The sequence below is a fragment of the Triturus cristatus genome, chromosome 2_2 (genome assembly GCF_964204655.1).
Source record: "Triturus cristatus chromosome 2_2, aTriCri1.1, whole genome shotgun sequence".
Taxonomy (NCBI): Eukaryota; Metazoa; Chordata; class Amphibia; order Caudata; family Salamandridae; genus Triturus; species Triturus cristatus.
This window is the reverse complement of record NC_140582.1, coordinates 557,508,206-557,530,010: the sequence shown is the minus strand read 5'-3', so window position 1 is coordinate 557,530,010 and position 21,805 is coordinate 557,508,206.

Genomic DNA, 21,805 nt, shown 5'->3' with positions numbered 1-21,805 from the left:
ACTTCCGGCTTCAATTTGAAAGAGGTCCGCCCCCTAATCAGCAAGCTTTAAAAACAGCCAAACACTGCTAGTTAAAATAGGCGTTCCCGATCTCGGCAGATTTTTTCGCGCCCAAACGATAATCGGAAATAACAAAGCTTTTGAAAAAAGAAAAAAAGAACGAACAAGGATTTCTCCCGTTTAATCTCCTGGTAGGAGAAAGTTGGTAATTAATAGGCAACAATATCAACCAAAACGCCCTGACAACAACAAACAAACAAAAAACACGCTGCGTGTGATTCTTTGAACTCACGAAGGGTTTAATCATGCAATTACTAACTGTCCTGAAGATGGTCTGACGGACTTCTGCCACCCAAGACCGAAACGTCGACTCCATCATCTAATTCCACACCATTAGATAAACACAGTTGATTTTTTTTCATTACTGAAATTAGTCTGTTAAAATTATTTGGAAATAGATGTCATTTGATGAAATGTGGATTTGATTTAACCCATCTTTCATGCTCTATTGCTTGAAACTTATTGTTCTTTTTGTACTCCCTTTTTTACTTTGCTTTATATAAAAAGATTTGTGTTTTATTCACAAAAACAATTCCCGTGTGTGTACTTTTTATCTACAAACAGTCCTTTGATAACATTTACTGTTGGTGTATAATTTGTGTATAATACACCCCTGAATTTAACCATTAAGAAATTGAACTAAGTTACCACAAACAAAATCCCTTGTTGGCAACCTTACTATACCAATCACAGGTTTCCAGCGGTATGGGGAAGCAGAGGAATTTGCAGTAGATACATTATTTATTGTAACTTTTAAATGTGGACAGGACAGGCTTTAGCCCTTACATATGTATGTACATTTCATTTTGGCTTTTATGTACTTCCATTTAGATATTTTAAATGTTATATTTTTTTGCTAGATCTGCCATTGAGAAGCAAGCTATGTTGACACTTATTGTTGACATGGGTTGAAGTGTTTTCAGTATAATTATGGAGTGCCACCATTAGTTATGTTACCTTCTCGTAAAATACAATAATTAGCAGGGCATTTTATCCATCGCATAATATAAAACAGATATCACTGTGGCCAGAACACTACAGACATATTATGAGAGAATATAGGTCACTGACCCAATATACTTTAACATGCACTGTTTGACACATGTTTACAAAGATGTCCTTCAGGGGAGATGTTGGTCAGTGCCCGCAAGTGCATTTTTTTTTGCTGCTGGAAGTTAAGTGTGATGAGCCTCACACTTTGGGGCCCATTAGGATCTCGGGCGGATCGCCACCGCCCGCATGGCGGTGGCGATCTGCCCGAGATCCGTCCCCGCCCGCCACCCATTTCCCCCGCCATATTACTATGGCGGGGGGGACCACGGCGGAGGAAAAGAGTTTAATATGGTGGCGGTGTCTGTGAGCCACCGCCAGCCATATTACTATGGGTGCGGAAACATGCCTTTCCATGGAGGCATTGCCGCCACGGAAAGGCATGCGGGAATTGCTTGCAGGGGCCCGTTGCGGGCCCCCAGGGACTCTGGGGGGTGGGGAGTGCACATGGGGGGTACCTAGGGTACCCCCCTGCATTTCAATAGACAACGTGGCAGGCACCGTGCGGTGCCTGCCACGTTGTGCATTGGAATGTGAGACATGCATTTTTAGCATTGCGGCACCACCCGCCGCAATTTTAAATATGCGGGATGAGCCCGCCACTGTGGCGGGCGCATCCTAATTGCCCCCACGGGACCCCCGCCCTTATGGCGGGCAGTCCCTCTTCACGTCGGGATGGCGGGCGGACGAAGACCACCCGCCATCCTAATGATGCCCTTTAGGTTATGCAATAAGATTCCTGAAAAATGATACTAAATAGTCATATCTGGTGCAGCCAAGCAACCTAGCCTGTGCTTGCTGATTTGGGCTGGGCCCTTTTTGAGAGCATGTAATTTATGGTTTTTGTGGGAAAACTGATGACTTCATTGCTACTTTCACTTTTTATCCATGATGGATGGGATGTTCAGAATCACAAAATGGTGGTTTAGTCATGCCAGTGATGGAGCACGATTTTTTAAATAAAATCTGCTCTATGTAATTCACCCAATGCATGCTAAATTAACAAATCGTGTGGTTTCTTCTTAATACTAATATTTAATAAAAGTGTACAACAGGTGAAATGTGCACAAGGCACGAAAGATGATTTGCTTAGTTGAACAATGATGAGAATAATGCTAACTGAATGTTATTCTGTCTTCCTAACTGCAGAAAAATAAACGACAAAGAATCTGCTTTTATTCTTCGTGAAAGTAGTATAGGTTTTTAGAAATAATTCTCTCTTTTGCTAAAATAAATGTAGGCTTTAAGAAATGTTAGAATATGTGCTTCCGTGCTCCTGTTCACCCACAAGTGTTTCCTTGGAGTTTTTGTCCACTAAATATTTCAAATGCTTCCTTGGAATGCAGATGATTTTTAGCCTGTTTCTGAATAAAACTTTAGATTTCTTTCCTGTCTAGGCGAGGGTTATAGAATACAAAAACGTAACTGTAACAGAAAATAAATACATTAGTAGCTAGATTATTCCCCCTTCCTCTGAAGTAAGTTGTACAATTTTTAGACAAAGAGTGTTTAGAAATGTCACTTAGGTCATTGTCAGAAGACAAATGCAAAAAGAACAATTGATGGACAGAATGCAGAACAATGTCATACATTCACTCCAGTACAGAGATCTGAGCCTAAACCCATCGTTTTTTTGCTCACCATGCCATTCCAGTTTGAACCCAGCCATATGCAAATCAGTCTTGACCCTGTGCCTCATGGGAACAGTCCAGCCTGAACTGCCAAGCCGGGTCCTCCTGGACTAGAAACAAGCATCCTAGGACCAGTTTCGGGATTTCATCCCTCATAAGCCAGGATAGTTTGACTCCAGTGGCATTGAGAGCACAGGACACACGCCTGGGCATACTCGTCCCACTTGGGGTGACAAATGAAAAAAGAACAATTGATGGAGAGAATGCAGAACAATGTCATACATTCACCCTAGTACAGAGATCTGGGCCTAAATCCATAATTTCTTTGCTCACCCTGCCATTCCAGTTTGAACCCAGCCATATGCAAATCAGTCATGACCCTGTGCCTCATGGCAACAGTCCAGCCCGAACTGCCAAGCCAGATCCACCCTGGACTAGAAACCAGCATCCTAGCATAGCGTACTATAAAGATTCCTGTGGGAATATGCTCCTCGGCTTGTTCACAGAATGTTGATTTGTCCTGCGTTCGTGATATGCTGTATGCCGCGCTGAACCCTAATTCTCTCTCTGGCTGGCAGATCCTGCTGTTCCCTAAGAGACTTTCCTGGAGACTTTGCACATCATCGGATGGTGGTGCTGCCTTCGCTATACCCTAACGGCCGTGGGGTTAGCCTTTCAGACTAATTGCACATTGTGCATTAGTATTTCATCTTGTAAGTGAGCTGTTGTTTGACTGATGTTTCTCTTTCTCACTCCTCTATAGTGCAACGTGCGAAATCCGGACAGTTGTAGCGGACTAATAGACAACAGTATAAATCTGATTAAATTAAAAATCAAACACACTCCAATATTTATCATATTTTTTGAGATCCCCTAATCTGAGAGCATATTTTCTTTCCCTACCCTGGATTAAAAGTAGCTTTGACTTCCATGCCTGAAAGGAAGGAACGAGATCTGTTTTCCAGGACTGTAGAATGAGGGATTTAGCTATTAAAGAAGCTATAAAGAGGGACTCATCATGTGGAGTGTGGATAGGAGAACAACCTAGAAGGGGAATTAAATCATCAAATACAATATTAGTTTTGAGAACAATTGAGAGATATTTTTCTATTTCCTTCCATAAAGCCTGGATTTTTGGACACTCCCAAACAATGTGTTTCCAAGAGCCTTTTCCATCACAACGAAAGCATTTATCTGCTACTTGCGGGAAGATTTTGTGTAAAAAGGACGGAGTTCTATATAGTAACCATTTGTTGTAAAATTGCATTCATTTAAAGTTTGCACCACAAAAGATGGTTTTATTGAATTTATTTATTTTGTCCCATACCGGTCGATTAAATATAATATCTTCACTCTTCTCCCATCTTTCAATAATCTTGCTATAAATGTCATGGTCCTTACTTTCTTTTAATATTTTTATCCAGATACTCACTTCCTTTTGTATTTTATTATTAAGAATAGTCGAGATATTTTCTTTATTGAATAAGTTTCCTATATTGAGTTCTCTGAGTTTTTGATTTATTCTTATAAAGGACCAGTTAAGTATTAAGTGCGAATGGATTAACTGACTGTGAATTTCGTTCCAAGATTTCCATCTGTTTCCCAGCAGGAAGTCTTCAATTTTCTCGAAACCATTCTCCTTCCAAAGAGTTAATATAGTTTTTTCCATACAACTAGCATCTCTCAAACTGAAGTTTTTTAGATTTGTCCTATTACTCAAAACCGATAAGTCCTAAAATTTAAAAAACTGAGTTTTCACCTTAAAAATCCACTGAATGGTTTTATATCGAACTTTTTTTGGATCTTTCGTGATTCTGACCGGATCATAGATTTTCAATTCCAGCAACATTTTTTTCATGAAGAAATTATCTGTCTCTTGGGAATCTAGGAGCAGAAACCTGTGGCTATAATGTGCAAAAGACACAAAATAATACTCTTTGATATTTGGGAGGGACAACCCTCCTTGGGTAGATGATAAATATAAAGTGCTCAGTGCTAGTCTGGGTGATTTTTTTGCCCATAAGAAAGAAGAGATCAAGGTTTCTATTTTCTTAAAATAAGAGGCCTGGATTGCACAGGGAATTGCGCTAAAAAGGAAATTGAAAAGGGGTAGGACCGACATTCGAATTAGCGATGCTCGCCCCATTAGAGACAGGGGTAATAAATTCCATCGATCTAAAAGAGAGCCCACTTTTTTTAATAGAGGTAAAAAATTGAGAGAGAAAAAATCATCTGGGTTATCTGATATAAATAATCCGAGATATCTCTTTGGATCCGTATTATATATCTGTCTAAATTCTCGAGCTAAAGTGTCTATAGTGCAGTTAAATAGAATAATTTCCGTTTTGTTTACATTAATTTTATAACCCCCAAGCCTTTGAAAATCGGCGAAAATTTTTAAAATCTTCAATTGACTTGAGGGTTTAGAGTCTATGAAAAGGGCAATGTCGTCCGCATATAATTTTATGTTTGTCATTCCTAATATTGGGGCAGTATCAGCTTTAATATTCCTAATGGCGATCGCTAGAGGTTCAATAAATAACGCAAATAAAATTGGCGACAAGGGGCATCCTTGTCGCGTGCCTCTAGTGACCTCACAGGACCCAATGTTAGTGTTATTGATAATAATTTGTGCCCTAGAATTCATATACAATTGACGTAAAAGAGAAATAAAAACATTCGGGAAATTAAAACTGCGTAGAAATGCAAACATGCAATCCCAAGACACTAGATCGAAGGCTTTCTCCGGATCTAAAAACCAGATTTGAGCCTCTACCTTGTTAATTTTAAAATAATCTAGTGCCTCCAGTAAAAATGTGGTATTGGAATGGAGATGCCTGCCTGCAATAAAACCGCACTGATCGTGTGCTACCAGAGATCCTACTATTTTATTTAATCGATTTGCTAAAAGTTTTGTAAAAATTTTATAATCGGTATTCAGAAGGCTAATCGGTCTATATGAGTTTATATTTTCCTTATCTTTTCCTTTTTTTAAAATACTGACCACCACTGCTGTATGGAAGGAGTCCGGCGGGGGGCTCCCTTGAAGTAAGCTATTCATTAATTTCAAAAGTTCCTTGTGTAATGCTCCCCTAAATTTTTTATAAAATTCAATGGGAAGGCCATCCTCACCGTTGGCCTTGCCATTGGGGAAGGCCTCTATCACTGCATCTAATTCTAATAGTGAAAAATCCTGTGTAAGGTTAATCATACCCTCAGCATCTATTTTAGGTATTTCAAGTGGCTGTAGGAATTCCGTGATAGAGTCAGATGTAGCGCCCTCAGATGCTTGATATATCCCCTCATAATGATTTAAAAATAGCTTACCGATGGAAGCTGTGGTCTTAACTCGTATTTTAGTGATAGGATCTATTAACTGATCTATTCTATTACGCACCTGCTTTTCTTTAGATTGCCAGGCCAACAGCTTTCCTGTATATTCACTCTCCTCGTAAATCTTTTGTGTTTGTGAATTACTATTTATCTCACCTAAATCATAATAGAAATCCTTCATCCTGCGCTTCGCCTCATACAATTTATGTCCAGAGATCGTAGATCTGACCCTGTAGTGGTCTAAAGTAGCCTGCGAGAGTTCAGTTTGAAGTTTGGATTTCTCCTCCCTTCTTGCCTTAAGCTTGGGAATTTCTTTAGATGTGATTATTCCACGTAAAGTGGCTTTAAATGCATCCCAGATTGTGTTTAATGGGGCAGTACCATTATTCTGTGTAAAAAATTGCTCTATCTTTTCATTGATTTCCATGCACCATTGTTGGTCAAGAAGGTTGATTTTATTAAAAAACCATCTACTTATAGTTCTTGGTTCACAATTCCCCAACTTGACCTCCATGCAGAGAGCTGCATGGTCTGAAAAAGCGTTAGGTAAATAGGCGTATTTATAAAATTCTAAAGCATAGGATGACAGAAAAAAATCCAGCCGTGACGCAGAATTGTATTTTGCAGAATGGCACGTATACTCGCGCTTGGTAGGATTTAAGATACGCCAAAAATCAGTAACATCTAGATCAGTTTTGCAACTTTGGACAGCTAAGGCAACTTGAGGTTTATTCTGTCGGCGGTCTTTCTTGGAAGAATCCAGCCGGGGATTTTGTAATAAATTAAAATCACCCCCCCAAATTATCAATCCAGGAAGACCGGTTAATGCCTGTTTGACCTGTAAAATAGCTTGAGGGTCGTCCAAAATTGGTGCATAGATTGTGGCAAGGATAACATAAACGTTGTTTAATTTACCGTATGCAACTGCCCACCTCCCTCTAGGGTCTATAGAGGACCCTTCGAGGATAAAACCTACATGTCTTCCTATTAATATGGAAACTCCTCTCTGGGCCATCCCGGCAGGAGCAGATATGTTATAGCTCGCCCAGTTTTTGAAGGGTTTAGCTGAATCTGCCTGATCTTTATAATGGGTTTCTTGAAGATAGATAACATCTGGTAAAAGATTTTTCAACCAACACTCAATGGCGTTCCTTTTACGAGCGTTATTTAGGCCATTAACATTTAAAGTAATACATTTTACCATATTATTTACCGTTCAAGGTAATAAACGTAGCCCTCAGCTAACATGCAGGTGTGCAAATGTGCAAATTAGCAAATGTGCAAAATGTACAGGCAGCAGCAACATCATATATAGCTGATAAATAGTATATAAATATATAATTATACAGTAGAAGGCAAAACATGCAAAGTCTAAATTTCAATGTGCAAATATGCAAATAAGCAGCAAAAATATAAAATGGTGTTGACCTAAAGAAGCGACACAACGTGGGATTCAATATGGAGAGCATGGTCAACACAGGATCAGCACATTGTAAAATCTGACTGTATATAATAACGTCGTAAAGACCACAAAAAACAAGAAAAATGCCCTTAACTGTGCAAATATGCAGGTAAGCAGCAAAAATAGTACAATAGCAGCACGGGGTTAAAAATTTTAAACCCCCCCTAGTGCAAAGTAGGCAAATATACTTATGAAGACTTGTCATCCTAACATAATCCAGATATACGAAAGTAACGAGTGCAAAATATTGTCTGTGCAAAAGATGAATAAACATAGAGTAACCTTACTCATACCATATTCAATAAAGTGTAAAAAAAACATGTCGCCTTTGAACTCTCTTTTCCCCCCCTTGCTACACCCCCCTTCACCACCCTTCCCTCCCCCCCTGAGAGGACGGAAACCCCAGTGTCCCACTTCCGCCCTTCTCTGTTGTGTCTTCTTTATGGATGCCATCTCGTTGCATCCTGTGTGCTTCCTGTTAGTCCGGATGCCTTGATTGAAAGAATTATGTTTCAAGTAGGTGGTCTACTTATTAAATTGGCTCACAGAGGTGATGGTCATTCTTATTATAATTTTCTATCTTCTACTTGCACTATTGTTCTTTGCTGTGCACTCTGTATTTTTTATCATTTGGTGTATTCTAAAATATTTCCCCTATCTCTGGGTCACTTTTTGTCTACCATGTTTTTATTTTCCTTAAATTCTGTGCATTCCAGCCTTCTACCTTTATAAATATTTAGTATATGTACTTATTTTGATTTTTTGCCCACAGACCGACGGTTGTAAATATTGAATTTTTGTCAACTCCCTCACCATTTGACGTTGGTTCAGAAAATGTGTCCAGTTCATGTTGCCGCTTGAAAGACCTATCTTATAAGCCCTGAGGAAGGGGCCTTTATATTTTGTATAGCTCCGAAACGCGCGTTGGCGCTTGTCTTGGCGTTTGTTTAAATGTTGTATTCTTATGATGTACTGTTTTTTTAAGAAAATTGATTGTACTACATTTTTTTGTTTAAAATTGTTTCTGTGATTTCTGTCCTTATTGCCTTTATTTTTTGTATTTGTATTGTATTTTGATGTTATTTATTAATGTCATTATGGCGTGTTTTGTTGTTGACATGATTTTTTCTTAATACTGATATTTAATATGTATTTTATTCAATTTATTTTTCAATTCAAAATGGACAATTATTTGTCTCTCACAAAAAAATGAAAAAAATTAATAAATGAATTAGTCATATTTTTTGTACACCCTACATGTGGGCATTATCTTATTTATATGGACACATTGCCTTAAATTGAAGTATATAGGTGTAGGAATTCCTTGTTGTTGTTATATAGAATTTTTCCCTGACGTTTTCCTCACACATTTAAATATTCAGGGTCCCTCTGCTGTAGCTTATAGATACATTCACCCCAGTACAGAGATCTGGGCCTAAATCCATAATTTCTTTGCTCACCCTGCCATTCCAGTTTGAACCCAGCCATATTCAAATCAGTCATGACCCTGTGCCTCATGGCTAGGCCTGGGCGAAGCACTACGCTACGCTCGCGTAGTTTGCGAAGTTCGCGCTACTTCGCACTACGCGAACTGCACGTAGCACAGTGCGAACACGCGTAGCGTAGTGTTGCGTAGTGCTGCGGTCATTTTTTGCTTGCTCGCGGTCCTCAACGTCAAGTTGGCGACCTCGAGCAAGCAAAATGACATCCTGGCGAGACTTTTTCCTTGTTCGCGATCGCGAGCATGGAAAATAAACCTCCCGGCGAGATTCCCAACGCGAGAAGGTCAGGTTTCTCATTGCGAGGGGTCGCGTATGCTCGCGACCGCTCGCGATGAGAAACTACCAGTTCGCGTTGAGAAAGCTGCAGCTCGAGTAAAAATCTACTCGAGCAGCAGAAAACTACAGCTCGCACTGTGCAAGATGCCATTTTCAATGATTGCACAGTGCCGGTTGCTTGTCCGCACTGTGCAATCATTGAAAACAACATCTTGCACAGTGCGAACATGTTACTTCGCAGTTCGCGGAGTGCTACGCGTAGCTCGCGTAGTGCGAACTTCACTTTGCGTAGCTTCGCGAAGTGCTACTTCGCGAACTACGCCCACCCTTACTCATGGCAACAGTCCAGCCCAAACTGCCAAGCCAGATGCACCCTGGACTAGAAACCAGCATCCTAGCATAGCGTACTATAAAGATTCCTGTGGGAATATGCTCCTCGGCTTGTTCACAGAATGTTGACTTGTCCTGCGTTCGTGATATGGTGTATGCCGCGCTGAACCCTAATTCTCTCTCTGGCTGGCAGATCCTGCTGTTCCCTAAGAGACTTTCCTGGAGACTTTGCACATCATCGGATGGTGGTGCTGCCTTCGCTATACCCTAACGGCCGTGGGGTTAGCCTTTCAGACTAATTGCACATTGTGCATTAGTATTTCATCTTGTAAGTGAGCTGTTGTTTGACTGATGTTTCTCTTTCTCACTCCTCTATACCTGATATTCTGATGTTTAATGAATGATCTGTGATAATTATTGTAAATCTATTCTGTAATCTATGAACCGATTCATGACATTCTAGTTGTATTGTATTTATGATTAACCATACATATTATGAAATAACAAGAAAAACTAACAGAGAAGAATAGTTTTTGTCTCTATTATGGAGTTATTGAGTTATTTGGATATGGTTATAATGACAAATGTTTAGGGTATTTCTTAATTGTAGGTCCTCGTGGAGAAATAGCATTCCGTCTTTTATTATTTGGTCCCTTTTAGCTATACCAAAGATTTATCAGAGGACCTTCGATATTGCTAACTATGTGACAAATGACTTATGGGCCCATCATTAGAGTTATGCTTCTGATTATGGTGTAGTGGTTGGTGTGGATAGATAACTGGCAAAAATCCCCCAACGCTTCTGCTGCATCACCAGTGCCAGCAGCTACGTACTAGGCACTTAAGTAATATAAGCCCTGGTTTCTAGCACATGGCCCTGCCACACTCACACAGCAGAGGAAGGGAGGGATGAGCAACCTTGACAGGGACCTGCAGAGCAATAACGGTGTTTTATGCATTATCATTATTTTATTTCACAGTTTGGTACTGCAATCAGTGTACAGGGCCAGACTGTACATTTCGTATTCATACTCATGCATTTTGTATTCGACTTCAGTGTTCAAATCTGTTTTGGCTCAGCACAGTGCAAAAAGACCCATCCACACATTTCAAGCCCCATAGCTGCCATCTGGTATGGATGTAGCACTGCAGTTCTTCTCAACATGTGCCTTCCCAAGAGCTAAGGTTTGCAGGAAGCCCTCCATCCCAGAGTGAGTAAAGGCATAACATGTTCCTTACTTTTGTCTGACTTAAGGGACCCCATTAGCAGCCTAAGACAAACACAATACATTATATAGTTATCTTAAGACACTTTAATAGCTTTTCAATGGCATGTGCGTGCCCCTGTTGGACAAATAAACTTGTGAGGGGGGTAAGCACTTGTTTTGTGGAAGCGCACAACTTCTGTCCAATCAAAAAATGTTCTCCTGACTCCCAACATATGGACAGAGTCAAAGCCCCTCTCTAGTGATGCTCACACAATTATCCAGTGATGGCTATTCTGTTAAACCAAAATATAAAAAAATTGATAATGGCTTTCTCAATATTTGTTTTAGCTTGCATTTAGCACTTTTTTGGAGTGCATGTATTTAATCACCTTTTCCCCCACTAATGATCTATTTTTACTCTGCTCCCCGATGCTCCCTGCTGCACTCCCCTATCTGGTGGATATGAGTATATATGTATATATGTATATGTAGACCTGGAATAATTGGCTTGGATTTCCCCTCTTGTTTGCCTTTTCCTCCTGTGTTTTTGTTTGCTGTGTGTTGGACTTCATAATGCTGGTCTAGATGCTTTGGGCACTTTGCCACTGCTGATCAGTGCCAAAGTGCAAGGGCTGCCTTTGTAAATTGTTGTTATGGATTGGTGCTTCCATAATTGGCTTATTTGATTTATTGGTCACGACAAGTCTGGACAAGTCTGGACAGCCAACATGACACCTTCGACCCTCCTGATCTCTCCATGTACCTGCTCGGATCATCACTTTGTGTCCTTCACTCTCCCTGACATTCAGCCCAGCAAACCCAAACCGACTAAAAATTATAAGTCGAGAAATTGGAAAAACGCCAATATTGATAATTTCTGCACTCATCTCACTTCCACGGTCCCTCCTACCACAGAGTCAATCCACATTCAGGCCACATATCTTAAGTTATGGCTTGAATCAGAATGCGAGTGCATCGCTCCCCTCAAGTACCCAAAGACTATCAGACCGCATGACGCTCAGCGATGGTTCTCCGCGGACCTTAAAACTAAGAAGCTAGCACTGAGACAAGTGGAGCATAGATGGAGACTTCACTATTACTCAGCTGATAAAAACATCTACACCAACCTACTGAAAGAATATAAAAACTCCAATCTTCAAACCAAAACTGACTATTTCTCAAAGAAAGTCGTGGACTCAGCAAGCAACACCAAAGAAATCTTCTCTATAGTCAGCGAGTTATCCAAACCTCATAGAATAGTACCCAAGCTAATCCCTTCTCAACCCCTTTGTGACTCACTCAACTCAAACTTTATGGAAAAGATTACTGCCATCAAAGCTAGCATTCCGTCCTCTATTATCCCAGTCAACTTTCCTAAAACCGGTGGTCTGTCACCCCTGCTGATTCTGTTTCCCCAAATCTCCTTAGAAACCTTTCTGGGTCTACTAAAAAGAGTTGGCTCGGGGTCCCCAACAGATTGCTGCCCCCCTCATGTCCTCCAGGAGACCTTTTCCAGGTGCTCTGACCACCCTCTCTCTCTCCTAAACAAATCCCTGGAAGAGGACATAGTTCCTGACCTCTTTAAAACTGCGGAAATTATCCCCATCTTGAAGAAACCAGGTGCTGACCCCTCTGCCCCTGGCAACTACCACCCTATCTCATTACTACCTTACCTTGGAAAGGTCTTAGAGGCCTATGTCTCAATTCAACTACGTTCCTTTGTCGAACAGCATCACATCCTGGACCCCCACCAAGCCGGCTTTCGACCCTCTCACTCCACAGAATCTGTCATCCTGACAGTCATGGATGACCTTAGAAGGGGCGCTGATACTGGGCTTACCCAGGCCCTGGTTCTCCTGGATCTGTCGGCAGCTTTTGACACGGTCGACCATAACATCCTTTTGGACCGTGTCTACAATGCCGGGATCCAGGGCCTGGCTCTAAAATGGCTCTCCTCCTTTCTCAGCAACCGCTTTCAATCAGTTTGCCTCGCCAACCTCTCTTCAAAGAAGATGGAACTCTCCTGCAGAGTTCCTCAGGCCTCCTCCCTCTTCCCGCTTCTTTTCAATCTCTATATCCTTCCATTAATCTCCTCTCTCCGGGACAGGAAAGTCGTGACATACAATTATGCGGATGACCTCCAGCTGGTTTTTAATATCAACCTCCACCCTTCCTCGCTAACCCATTTCCAAAACACTATGATCTTCATTAGCGAATGGATGAATGGAAACCAACTGAAACTCAACCCCGACAAAATGGAACTGATCCTCACGGGCGGACCTGCCAACCCATGGAACTCCAACTTCTGGCCATCCTCTTTAGGCAACCTCCCTCCCCCGGCCAGCTCTGCCAAGAGCCTTGGAATAGTGGTCAGCAACGACCTATCAATGAAAGTCCAGGTCAGCTCGGTGGTCTCTGAGAGCTTCTTCCAACTACGCAGAATCAAGAAAATCAGCATATTCCTGTCTCAGGAAGACCTGACTTTAGTAATTTTAGCTCTGGTCATCTCCCGACTTGATTACTCCAACTGCCTCTACGTAGGCATCCCAGCGTACCAGCTTCGACGCCTCCAACTCGTCCAGAACCAGGCTGCCAGATTGATTTTCCATCAGCCTAGATGGCACCGTATTCGGTCTCTGATGAAAGGCCTCCACTGGCTCCCTGTGGACATGCGTGGACTCTTCAAGTTGGGATACACAATCTTCAAATCTCTTTATGGGAACAGCCCAGCCTTTATTTCTTCCAAAATTATACGTTACGTTCCCACTCGTAACCTTCGATCCACTCACCTGAATTTGCTAGTCACCCCCATATTCAAACGTAAAAAACTGGGTGGTGCTCGGTTTGGAGTATTGGCCCCGCAGCTCTGGAACTCGCTCCCGCTGGAGTTAAGGACGACCACCTCCTATGCTTCGTTCAGAAAACAGCTGAAGACTTGGCTGTTCTCTCAGGCCTACGACAACTAGCCTAGCTCTCTTCCCTTGTGCTGCCTCATGTCTCTCATAGCGCCAAGAAACCGTTGGTGAACGTGCGCTTAACAAATTCCCTTTAACATAACATAACATAACATAACAGTCCCCAGTAGAGTGCACAGTGTGTGCCCTTTAATCACATGCTGCTGCTGGCCCTGCAGCACTGGTTTTGCCGCCCACATTAGCAGCCTTTAAATGTAACTCAGGCCTGCCATTGCGGTGCCTGTGTGCAGTCTAGTACTGCCATGTTGACTTGGCAAGTGCACCCACTTGCCAGGCCCTAACCTTCCCTTTTCTTACATGTTAGCCACTCTTAAGGTACCCCTGTTGGCAGGGTGCAGTGTATGTGAAAGGTAGGACATGCCCCGATGTGTGGCATGACCTGATAGTTAAATACTGCCAATTTTGTTTTTCACTATTGCATGGCTATCTGTTCCCATAGGATAGAATAGGGAGTTTGCTTATAACATCTTATACGCATAACTACCCCTCCAAGGAACCCTTTGTGGGCCCTGCTTGTGAACCGCCTTAAGCCCCACTTGGAGAGGTCCGAAGTGGATATCCTCCTACCGACAGATGCTGGAATGGAGGAGGAGACTGAGCCTCTTCCTGACCTCCTGTCTGCTAAGGAACCTGATGGGTCAATGCACAGTGTAACACTCTCCCCCGCCCTGACTCCTGTACAGCAGAGTGACTGCTGCCGATTGTTCGGACAGTTTGCTGCTCTGTTCTCCCTGACTCCTGGTGTTACTCAATGGAGTGTCTATGATGTGGACACTGGGGACAGTCGTCCTGTGAAGCACAGCATTTACAGAGTGACTGGCAGGCTCAAGGCTTTCATCAAGGAGGTTAGTGCTAGGGGTGATTGAAACCTCAAATGGCCCGTGGGCCAGCCCAGTAGTCTTGGTCCTAAAGGCTGCCGCACCCAGTGTCACACCAGAACTCTGGTTCTGTGTGGACTACCGAGGGCTCAATTCAGTCACCAGGACTGATGCACTCCTTATCCCCAGAGCTAATGAGCTCATCGATCAGTTGGGGGCTGCCAAGTACCTCAATACATTTGACTTAACGTCTCTAGCAGATTGCTTTAACTGATGGGGCAAAGGAGAGGTCAGCATTTTCAATGCCAGAGGAGCACCATCAACTTCGGGTGATGCCCCTTGGGTTGAAGAATGCCCCTGCCACCTTTCAAAGGTTGGTCAACCATGTGTTGGCTGGACACCTACCTCGATGACATTGCAGTGTTCATTGCCACTTGGGAGGAACATCTCCAACACCTCTGGGTAATATTATCGGCTCTGCAGAGGGCAGGCCTCACGATCATGGCAAGTAAGTGCCAGATCGGGCAGGGTTATTGGTGTACTTGGGACCCCAGGTGGGTGCGGCCAGGAGGCAGCCCTACAAACCAATCCACAGCTGTAATACTGTGCCTGGAGTGGTAAAAGGCTTTGGCCATTTTACAGCTCGGCATGGAGAGCTCTGAGCTAATCCTATGCTTAAACACTTAGCTGTAGAAATGACAAAAGACTTTGTCACTTTCTATCTTGGTGTGGATGGCACTGTGCTAATCCTACACTTAAAGAATTTGATAGAAAAGCAGACATTTGAGGTGAGCAAATTTAGAGTGTCGCTGGTGTTCAGAGTGTTCTATACTGGAGCTGCTTTCCACCTGAACTTGAGAACTACCCAGAGATCTCTACTTCTATTTTTGCATAATTTATGCATCACTCTATGCCTGAAAGGGTATTGTTTTGATATATATATATATATATATTCACTGAAAAAACCATAGGTTTCACACACGTTATAGTTAGGAATTAGCATTTAAAAAACCTTAGAAATTCAGTGAAAAAACCATAGGTTTCACACATGTTATAGTTAGCTGGACATTTTACTCGTAAAAAACCAATGAAATTGCCCCGTTATAGTTAGTTCAGCTAACTATAACTCGCGCGCCCGCAATGCACTGCTGATGACGTCACATATTACATCACTCATGACATGGTCAGTGACATCACTCATGACATCACTGATGACATCTCAAATGACATCACTGATGACCTCACTGATGACATCATCCAGTGAATGTGTGTTTTTCTGAAAATTAAATATGTTTTATATATGTATATCTCAAGGTCGATGGAAGAATAAATGGGTATATAAGTGTCTAAATGGATGATTTGTTTTTGAAAAATTGATTGTGTAACTGACTGATTAAGTGTATCTCTCACTTTGTGTATAAGTGGCTGCATGGGTTGGTGAGTAGCTACATGGGTGTCTATATAGGTTATTAGTTGTTTTTTTGAGTATCAGTCTGAGTGTCTGTATGGTACGGTGGGGGGTATTACGTAGTGCATAGATGCATGAATGAGTGACTCACTGTTTGTATGTGTTGAAGACAGCATGTGTGCAGGACTGTATGGGTGGATGAGTGTGTGTATGGGTGTGTTAGTGAGTGAATGACTGTCTCAATAGTGTCTTCAGGAGTAACTACATATGTTTTAAACTAGTATATGTGACTATTGGTGTATATATGTGAGTATATGTGAGAGGGAGAGATTGAAAGAGTTCCTGTATGAATAAGTATGTGTTTCTATAAGTGATTGTTTAAAAGACTAAGTATGTGTAAGTTTCCGTAGAAGTAAGTATGGTGGTGTGTGTATTACTGTATATGCAAGTAAATGTATGTTTTATTCTTTATTAGCATGAGTGACTATGTGTGTGAGTAACTCTATGGATGAGTGGCATTGTGTAACAGGATGTATAGATGTATGAGTACATATGATGAGTGAGTACATGTATGAGTGACTGTATAGGACTGTTGGTGAATGAGTGGATGTGTATGTGGATCTTAGAATTACTGAAGAGGTTGTTGTAACTGGTATTGGTATGTCCATTGTTTTGAAATTTTTAGTCTCTATTTTTGAATGTGTGTATCAAAGCTTATATTAAGGTCAGAGGAGGTCTGCCACTCTATCACAAGGATGATGTCATCAGTGAGGTCATCAGTGATGTCATTTGAGATGTCATCAGTGATGTCATGAGTGATGTCACTGACCATGTCATGAGTGATGTAATATGTGACGTCATCAGCAGTGCATTGCGGGCGCGCGAGTTATAGTTAGCTGAACTAACTATAACGGGGCAATTTCATTGGTTTTTTACGAGTAAAATGTCCAGCTAACTATAACATGTGTGAAACCTATGGTTTTTTCACTGAATTTCTAAGGTTTTTTAAATGCTAATTCCTAACTATAACGTGTGTGAAACCTATGGTTTTTTCAGTGAATTTCTAAGGTTTTTTAAATGCTAATTCCTAACTATAACGTGTGTGAAACCCATGGTTTTTTCAGTGAATTTGCAAGGTTTTTTAAATGCTAATTCCTAACTATAACGTGTGTGAAACCCATGGTTTTTTCAGTGAATTTGCAAGGTTTTTTAAATGCTATTTTTTTTTTTTATTCTTCATTTTTTTCAAACATATTTTTAATTTAATTTTCTTATCTTTTATAAAGACTATGCTTAAATTTTTAAAATCCTTAAATATTTTTTTTATATATATTTTTTAAAATAAACATGTAAAATTTATTTCCAGATTTTTTTATTTTTTTTTTATTTTTTTTTTTATAGTACGCGTACCGTAAGCTCACGGTAAGCGTACGGTTTACGCAACGTCCGTAATCTATCTACGCTGCTTGCGCATAGTTACGTACTTTGCGTAGTCGCGCGTACTGCGCGTGGGACGCGTGCGCGCTTACGCAACACGCGCACGTTACGCGGAAGTGCCGGGAAATGACTGTTATGCGCATGCGCGCAAGCGCGTGTCTTTTTTACGCGCACGCGTACTTTTTGCCGTAAGCGCTCCGTAAGCGTACCGTAAGCGTACGGTAGGTCATGTGATCATGAAACACAACTTTTGATTGGTGGAAACTACTTTCAGTTCTAGAACTCTCCTACACCACACCCATTCCCCTCATTTCTGCTTGTGATCCCTTGGAAGAAGGAGCTGGTTTGTCTTTGGGATACGATGGCAGAACAGCAGAGCCCTTCTGAGAGTGAGGCTAGCACCAGCAGCACTGTCTTGAGGCAGAGAGCGAGGAAAGTAAAGCCTTCTTATGTTTGGGATTATTTTACTTTTCCAGAAGGCCAGCAAAAGGTGAATGCACCCTTAGTTACTTGCAGGCTGTGTCAGCGTGTACTTTCTAGAGGTAATCCTGACAGGAAGTATTCCTTTGGGAATCATACCATGATCAGACACCTCAAGGATGTACACAAAAGGACACATGGTCATCTTTTTGGAGGTAACTCTTCAGAAAGACGAGCCAGTACATCCACAGCAGCTCAGCCTGGACCATCATCTGCAGGGCAGACTCCTTCTTCTGCAGGTCAGGTGAGCCCTTCATCTGTGGGGGGAGAATCTCCTTTTGCTGGCCCTCTGGAAATTAACCCTCGGTTTGCGAGGGTTGAAGTACGGTGCGCCACTTGTCACGATCTAATTACTTATAGGGAGACCAGTATTTCCCTAGTGAACAATAAAATAGATCAGCACACTTGTCGTACCGTCTAATATTCCCAATCTTTCTTTCCTCTGTCCCTGCATGAACACAACGGCTCTTTTAAGAGCCAACCTTATCTTTCATCTTTTTTTTACATATGTTTTTAAAAACTTTTTTTTATTTTTTTTTTACCGTACGCGTACGGTAAGCGTACCTTTTTTATTTTTTTTAAAAAAAACACTAAAAATCATTTATCACATTACATTGACTTACCATACTCACTCAAAAAAATATTTATTCATTTGTTTTTTTAAAAAATAGTTTTTAAAATGGTTGTAGTTTTCAAAAATTTTCTATATCGATCTGAAAAAAAAGAAAAAAGTATTAATATTTTTATAACAATTTATAATACAGTACACATATTTACATTTTTTTCCAAAAATTATTTTTGCCTCTTTTAACAATTGGAAATCACTTTTACAGACTGACACATTATGAAACCACTATTTTTGATTTATTTAATTGCACGTGTCCAAGCTGTTTTTTTTTCAGACCACCACCATGTGCATTCTCTGTGACTGCCTACACTCCACCAAGGGCAACCAGCCTTAGTGATGCTGAATGTATTTGCATTACAGACTTAAACCTGAAAACCCCACTGGCTTGTAAATACTGTGCATGACTATACACGGCAAGGACATGGGTGTGTGCTAACCCTCTGCTTATTCCCCAAAAAATTCGCTCCCCCTTTCCATCTAATGCAACTGTGAAATCACCAGAGCAAGACGCAATAAATCTCTGCCTATAATTCTTCTATGCACACAGAGTCATATTTTCACATTAGTCCCAAAACGAAATTTCTTTGCCAATTTGAAAGCACACTTACTGCTCTTTTTTTTTTCAGGGGCAAGTGTAAATCACTTTTACACACTGACACATTATGAAACCACCATGTGTAACTACAACAAAAACAATTCCCATTTCTATTATTCATTTCTTAAGTTACCACATACATACCCTCTCAAACTGTAAACTCACCTTTAAAATTAGTTAGTTGTGAAAGAAATGTGACACTCAAACAGCAGATTATCAGAGCCAGGATCTCTGTTGTGTTCACCTCTCTCCTCTCAGCAGAACCAGATAATGGCAAACTTTCCCTCTATTTTTCCACACATATACATGTAAGTTTCAAATCTCAGTGCTTCCCCCTTTTTTTCACATGTAATCACACATTGCTATTGGTTGAAAACGAACCCTTTTCCAAAAGTACCCTTCCCCCACCTTGACTTCTGCCTAGTACCCTTCCCCCAACTTGACTTCTGCCTGCTACCATAGCAACAGCTCATGGAACACTGCTGTGTGCAGTTAGGTCAGAAGTTCGACACACAATGTTTCAATTCCACAGAGCAAGAGTGCTTGACTTTTCAAACCTAACAGCAAATCCATAGTACTGTTCTTTGGTTACACATTTTTTTGTACTAATACAAAACATGCTTCTATTAATTTACACATACAGCCTAGTTTTTATTCTAGAATGGTATGAAACAGCCAATCTGTTCTTTTTGTTTTGAAAAAAATATGTATGCCTCCATTTCCAAACTGTCTTTCTTTTCATATTGCCATTCTACTGAAAGACACCTCCTGAGTGCATCCAGATCTCCTTTGAAGATGTTCACAGTGTGGATTGTAGGGCACAGCTATGTCTTCTGGAGTGAAAAGTTTGCAGAGAAAACAGATATGGTGAGAGACCTTGCTTTGCCAAATGTAGACATTAAATGGATTGGTCAGAGAGGGTTAAAGTGGCACCAATTGATGCCATTGGTGAAATCCTTCATGCAAATCCAACACCCTGACCTCATAATAGTGCACTGTGGTGGCAATGACCTAGGCACTTTGACTGGGGTAGGTCTGGAAATGCTTATGAAGGACACCTTTGCACAACTGTTTTCACTTTTCCCTAAAACTGCCTTTGTGTTTTCCAACATATGCCAAAGGCAAAAATGGAACTGGTCCAATCATTTCTGTCCACAGATTGACAAAGCAAGAAAGCACGTCAACAAATCTGTTTCTGCTTTCCTCCGTGACTATGGTATGGGTGCCATTTACCACAACAACTTGCGTTACGACATGCAAGACATTTATAGAGGAGATGGTGTGCACTTCAATGATGAAGGGAACAGAGTCTTCCTCTTGAACCTTAGACTCTGCATCGGTACTTACTTGTAGGTACCACTAAAAAAATGACTCCATAAACACAACAGCTCTTTTTAGAGCTCCCTAATTTCTAAACTCTTAAATCTGCTTTTCATTTATTTATTTTTATTTTTTTTACCGTACGCTTACCGTAAGCTTACCGTACGCGTACCCCGTTATTTTTTTTAAAATCAATAAATATTTTTTTTGTACTTTTCTGTCCATCTTTGACCCCCTTACAATTGTTAGGGGGTCTGTAACTCTCCTCATTGCCCCCTTTCCTTGTTTTCACTCTTTTTTTTCAGAGTGAAATACACAAAATGGCGGCCGCCGCTTCCTGGTTTCGGCCGATTCGAATGTTTACTAAGATCTAAGAGCCAATCAGAATCGCGCTCGCGCACGCCACCGTACGCTTACCGTAAGCGTACGGTAAGCGTACCGTAAGCTGGCTCAGATATATATATTGATTTAAAGGCTATTTTCTCAGAATCTACTGAACAGATTTACACCAAACCTACAAAAGGCACTTCCTTGACCTAGGGACTACCTCTCTGCCAAATTTTGAGTAATTCTGTTCAGCCGTTCGGGCTGTAGCTCGTTCTAAAGGTCCTATGGAAAAATGCATGGGAAAAACGCGTTTTGGGACCCCCCTTTTATCTCAGCCCCCGCTTGACGAATCCCCCCGAGACTTTCAGGGTAGGAGCGGAGCGTAGCGCCCCACCTATTTTGAGAAATTCGCGAGGATTCGTCGACCGGCGCCAAAGTTATTCAAAATAGAATGTTGAGGTTTTCCTATGGAAACGTGGTCCTAACTATAACTACCTACTGGCGACCGCCAGTAGGTAATATATATATATATATATATATATATATATATATATATATATATATATATATATATATATATATATATATTCAGGCTACAGAGGCGGAGCACTCACAGGACATTTTCAAATGGTTTATTAAAGCAAATGCATTTCGGCGTTTATGCCTTCCTCAGTGCTTGTCAACCGGCACTTACGCATTGTGTGTTTAAGTACATCTGGGAATGATCCGATTGGAGGGGCACACAATCACCGCAAGTGAGGAGGGACTGTAGCAATTCATAGTTAATTCTATGGCTGCCATGTCTGCATATGTCCTAGCAGCCAGATGAAAACATATTGTTGGGCTTTAAAAGGTCACAGTCTTTCATAGACGATTTTCCAAGTGTAGATAACACTCACACGTTATGTTGCTCCAACAGCCCTTCCAAAATACTGCAGTCCCGGTGCCTTCAGATGTAAGTGCCA